Genomic DNA, 6,306 nt, shown 5'->3' with positions numbered 1-6,306 from the left:
AGTGTGAGCACTGAACAGTCTCTCTAAAGTCACTGAATCTGACTGAGTTGGAGCATGAGAAATACAGCACCAAGTGAAGGGAGAACAGGAAAAATCAAAATCTAGAAGCATATTAAGCTGCAGAGAGCCAGAATGACTGTGACTGATTTGAAAAATAGCTAACAGACAAAATATTAAGCAAAGAGTCAAAGTGCAGTGCTTTCAGAAAGCAGTGCTAACATAATTATGCATATAAACCCCATACATACATGAGGATTCTTTGAGAACTTATTTGATGAGCACAGATTTATTTATTTAAATTTGATTAAAAAGAAACACCAAGTCCTGGACACAGCTGTGATTTTGACTGTATCAGTATGTTTTAGTTTGGCCTAGGCCAAGGCAGTAGGCTGTTGTAGCCTGATCAATGCTTGGTACAGAGCGCTACACAGGCAGGGAGCTGCAAAGGCAGACTGTTCTTACCTGAGATTATAAGATGGGCTAATAGGGAGGCAGGCAGGACAGGGCCCTCACAAACAGCAGTGCAGACCCACCATACCTGGCAAAAGTGAGCAGAGAAGATCCAGTGATGGAGGCCAGGCTCAGACTCCAGGATATGATGAAGGTCCAAGGTCTATCCAAGAAGTTGAACCAGCAGGTAAGGGTCAGGATCAGATGTGCAGACAGTAACCAGGGCCAGGCACAAGCAGCGATCACCAAGGAAGTCTACAGCAACGAGACAGGGCTGAAGTCAAGCCAGAAAGTCAAGTCTGTGGGTCAGAGCTAGGGTCTGGATTAACTGGGTACACGGCCAGGCATGAGAATGTCTGCAATACAGGGACCTTAACTGTAGCAGCAGGAGGGTGGAGGAAGCAGGAGAATGCACCTGGAGGTCTGGCAAGGTGGGGTTTTTTGAGTCCAAATTGCCAGAGGCTTTATTCTGGATCCTGCATTAAGTGCAAGAGGTTCAGGAATCTTCACAACTCCAAGCCTACCATTAAAACAGAAACATGGGGGCAGGGTGGGATGAGAGGGGAATGTTTCCTTTAGGCATTGAACGCAGACACAGTATTTTCCCCTCTTCATTTGTCATGTTATTTTCCATGTTTGTCATGCAGCAACAGCAAGTCAAAAGCATTAATTTTAATGTACATAGTGAAGTTATCCCAAAGTGAAAATATATCCTTCTTAAAGAATAAAGCAATGACTAAAACTCTACACTCAAACTTTATTCCTTAGATTTTTTTCTGTTCCATTGTAAGATTCAATTTTCAAATAACTTTGGTTATAGAGTTTGCATAACACATTTCTTATCCAGAACGCTTCCTATAATCAAAAATTTTGAGGGGAAAAAAGAATTTGTCATGCTATAAGTAAACTGAAACTCAGAAATGTTTCTTTTAAACTGCTCTCAATTACTTGCTTCAGTACTTTGTCTTGTTTTAATTGATCAAGCTTGTGGATGACATTTCTGGTATCTGAAGTATTAAACATTCATTCTGACCAGGAATTTATAATTAAATTCTTATGGGAACTCTCATGAACAACTGGAATACCTTCAGTTAAGCAACTACTGAACAGACTCCCCAGGCAGAACCAAATCTCCTGGCTATTTTTACTGGACATCTCCATGAATTTTACAATGTGAGGAAGATCATTTTATGTTTAATCAAAGATTTATTCTGAGTCACAAGGAGTGAATCATGTTCAGTGGAACATGAATCACATACCACAGCATTACCTATCGCTACTTCCTCAGGCTAAATTTCTTGATGCTTATGTAATTCACTGATGTTTTTATTGTCATGTCTGACACTTACATGTTTCAAACACACAATGATGTTTAGATTCTTCATTACCTAATATCATGAATTTCACAGAAACAGTAGCAGCAAATTCCAACAGAATTAACTTCCTTAAACAAACGAAGTCATTCCCGTAACAGCATACTTCAGATAGGGAACTGTCTGACGTAAAACTGAAGAATGGATTTTGAAGAGTCAAAGCTAAAGGCCAGATTCAACATTCCCTAGACTCGAACCCATGTTATATGATGGTCAACATGGTAGAAAAATGCAAAATAATGTAGCAAGAAGAGGCTGTATACATACGCATACATATACAAAGAAGCAGCACAGCAGAACATGAATATAACTACATCTGAAGGGGATTGCTGTACTCTGTAAGAAAAATAACTATCGCAGGGATTAGCATTTGTAAATATTGTTACAAATCAGTCAAATTTACTTTGAAGAAACAGATCTTCTGTTTACTATGAACAAAAAGATTGTCTTGAGCAAAATATTTCAGCTCCAAATATTGGCTCCAAAATATTTCAGGAAATTCAGACTCAAGATTTCATATAAACATATGCACACATGTGAAAAGCCCACGTAGTTATTTCGACATGCCATGTATTGAACTGAAGGGTCACCCTAGCAGCTCTAAAGAGCAGCAAACCTTTGCCCCAAAACACCCAACATCCAAAGACTTAACTTGCAACTTTACACTTAGATTGCCATATAATTACTGATCACCTCCTGATCACCAAAAGAAGTACCTTTAACCCAACTTTTTCCCCTTCTGGGGAAAGAAAAAAAAAAAAAAAACAACCAAAGAGAAACTACTAATGATTTCTATATCTATTATTTCTTAGGCTTTCCCATTATTACTCCCACTTTGGTTTTACCACCTTATTACAAATTTCCCTCACTCTCCTTTGCCACAGCCAATAAATACTGTGCAACCTTTTGATGTTCCTTTTTGTTTTTTCAAGACAAACTCTGAGGCAGAGAGATTGAGAGACGTTTCTCAAGATTCTTTGGCCAAGGTACCAAGTTATGAAGCTGGAGATTATGAGATCCAGCAAGACCACTCCAGAGCCTAAGTATATGCTGGAAGTCTGCCGTACCAGCATCTGCCGTACTGGCTGTTTCCACAAAGGGGAGATAGTTTCAGTAAGAAAAATCTGACTTTCCAGAAACAGGAATTTCTCTGTTTTCATATGGGGGCATCTAAGTTCCCATACTCATCACTGCATGCACACATATGCTCATTTATTTTCTCTTAGAACTAATAAGCAACTTCATGCTTCAAAATATGACTGTTGAAATTTAAAAAGCCTTAATCACTGAACAGAACACAAATTATCTTAAAGGGGACCAAAATCAGTCCTGTAGTTGTTGTAAAATGAGTTCTTACAAAGTATGGATTATAAAAGCACAGACAGTTTCAAGATCTTGAAAATAAAGACTCTTCAAGATGTGCAGGTAGTGGGAGAGACCTTTTCTTTAGAGTGCAGTGAAAATTGTCAAGCATCTCACAACATTCTTTGGTAACCACTACCTCTCATCTAAAGAACAGCATTACAGAGGACTAACCACTGGTCAGTAAGGCCACATTGGCAAAACCTGTCTGTCTTCCAACTTAGAATGCACGGAGAAGAACCTAGAGAAGTCAGTGCATTCAGTTGTGAGATCTGTTTGCTTTCATGGGCTTAGGAAACCGAGTGACGCATGAGAGAAGCAGCTGCACAGACCTCCTTTTCCCCAGTGTTTTCCCCAATGGCACATGTAATACTGTACAAAGACATACAAACGAGTTCTGGATAATGAGTCTCGGGTATCTGGGACAGCATAATCCTACTGTCCTTATCTCTCCATTTCTCAGCACAATGTGAAAATTCCCCTTAGACAAGCTTGCTCTTTATCACCTGTCAGGCTGGCAAGGAGAAGTTTTCTCGCTAGTATGTAGACAAAGAAAGAGTTTTCCCAGTTCCTGTTGAGTGGGACAGTTATGTCTGGTTCACTTCCATGCAACAACATTGAATTCTAATGATTTTTTTCAAGCAGGTAAGGCAGTGAGACAGATACAGAAAACTCAGTACATCCCTCAATCCCCTTTTACTTTTTACCAAAAAGTTGGACATGATTTGACACTGGGGGGGGGGGGGGGGGGGGAGGTGGGGGGGAAGTCAAAAAGGAAAACTGATATATCATCTTATGCTAGTAACTTTCAGCAGTATAAATATTCTCTGAACTGAGAAAACAATGGTTTGGAGGAAGACAGAAGTCACTGTAAAGATAGCACTTCTTCCCACACTGCAGCTTCAAGTTAAAAGTGCTTTTGTCATCCCCAAAGCTATCATAACATTTCTCTCTTCCCTCCATCACTAGAGCACTTCCAGGATTAAAGTCACAGTCTGTTTGGTTAGTTATGCTTTCTGATAAAACAAGTGTCACTCCAAGACATATACGGTTCCTAAAAACACATATGTAATGACGCTTCATCACTTTAGACAGCAAATCCCTGCTTTCACTATGCGAGTGGGGATATAGAGCTGAAGGTCAGGGTGACATCTGAAAACATGGAACAGGAAAAGAAAAGAAAAAAAAAATTAAACGCAAGAGGCTGAAGAAGCCCCACTTGTGAATTTCTTCTTTTTCCTCTTAAAACCAAACTGCATTTTCAACAGTAATCTACGAATCTGTAGTCATGTTTAGATCACCTCTCAGTGCTACCACATTAAGACTTCAAAGTAAACATTGAGCAAAAAAACTTCCTGACATGCTTTGTAGATTTCTAACTGATTGAGAAATGACCAAAACATTACCGGAAAAATAAAAAGTGGAATGAGAAAGATGTGGTACAAGGAAGCTCAGATTATTCTCTTTCATTCTTGGAGAACAATTTTTCTATTAAGAAACAAAATTCCTAAGCCAAAATTCGTAACTCTTTGAAGCACACGACACAGTAATTAACCATGATGAGTCAAGTCAAATGCGTCTGGACTGTGCAAAAGGTTACTTTAAATACTATCAGCAGAATTATGCACATTTTTTATTTCCCCAAGACTTACTCTTTGCTTTTCCATCAACTGTAAAAGCACAATTGCCTAATAATATCTTAATAGACTTCACAAGGAACACTGAACCACGAACTGTTTGGTCTTGCATAGTACAATATTGTCCATTACCAACAAAGAAATCTGACTGGTTTCTGTAAAACCCATTTTTCAGCATTTGCTGTGAAGAAATGGTAATTCACATACACATTTCTCAGTACGCTTGCAGAAAGGGTTTCAAATAAGAGGTGCTACTGGATATCCAAGTTGGAAATCATTTTTATGAGAAATATCTTAACAGTTGTTTCACATTTTCTTTTTTTAACTGGGATACAGCAGTTATCTTGGTGCCAGACTGCTATCAATAGCATTAGCAGAAATTAATAAAAATATTTGCATAAAGCACACTTTATTTTTCATTCACTGAACTGTAAATATCAGATACTGATAAAGTTACAGATGATTGCTTAGTTGTTGTTAGGGACATAATCCTAGCAATGTGTATAGTTAAAAAAAAGAAGACAAATATTAACATAATCTCCAGTTGATGTAACTAAAGCATAAACAAAGTGTACAAAATATGGAAAATACTTGCTTATCACGGAAAAACATTTAATGAGACTTGCAAAGTGCCTTCAATATAACAAACTCTATTAGATCTTATTAATAGAGGGGAGTGAGGTTACCCAGATCAGATAAAAAGGCTCCCTGACTAAACTGTTTTTTTGCAACACTTGTGGCTACTAAACATAACAGTGAAACCTACCTCAATTTCACCTAACCTTGTAACTCTGCGGGAACAACTCTGCATTACCACCACTTTCACTAAATCAGAGATTTCTTGAACATAAAAGATTGAGAATGCTAGCAGAACTTAGTATGAGCCATGTTCTACTTCTGATCTTAAGGGATAAAAATACATTAAATGGAAAAAAAACCACAAAACAACCCAAAAAAACCCAAAACAAAACAAAGAAAACCCACACCAAAAAAACCCAACCAAACAACCAAAACCAAACCAACAAAACCCAAAACAAAAACAACCCACTACTACATACAGATGACTGCTTTAAATATCCCTGTCAGTATATTTCTAAAAAGAGAACAATAACATATAAACATAACTCTTTCCTCCATAGTTTTTTCCCTAAGGATGCATTTCTATTTACACTCTATTTCTTGAGAATGCTCAGGGGCCTCAGAGAAAAACTGTATTTTATAATCCTGCATAGTTCTGGCCTCAGAAATGCATAAACTTTTAGAGAAAGAAGTTTCACTAGCAAGGCACAAAGTGGTCAAGCCCATACATCCTTTACAATCTCATTTTGACTGACTTTTTTTTTCTGACAAAGTTTGCTCCTCATCTACAAAAACCAGTATCTGTAACGTATTTCGACTATTAATAAAACATTTGTTGCTATTGTTATTCAGACTTTACTGAGTACTCTGTAAGGATTTACATTGGATATAGCCTCTTAGAGTAG

This window comes from Strigops habroptila, chromosome 8 (genome assembly GCF_004027225.2).
Source record: "Strigops habroptila isolate Jane chromosome 8, bStrHab1.2.pri, whole genome shotgun sequence".
Classification (NCBI taxonomy): domain Eukaryota; kingdom Metazoa; phylum Chordata; class Aves; order Psittaciformes; family Psittacidae; genus Strigops; species Strigops habroptila.
Note: the sequence above shows the minus strand (reverse complement) of the source record.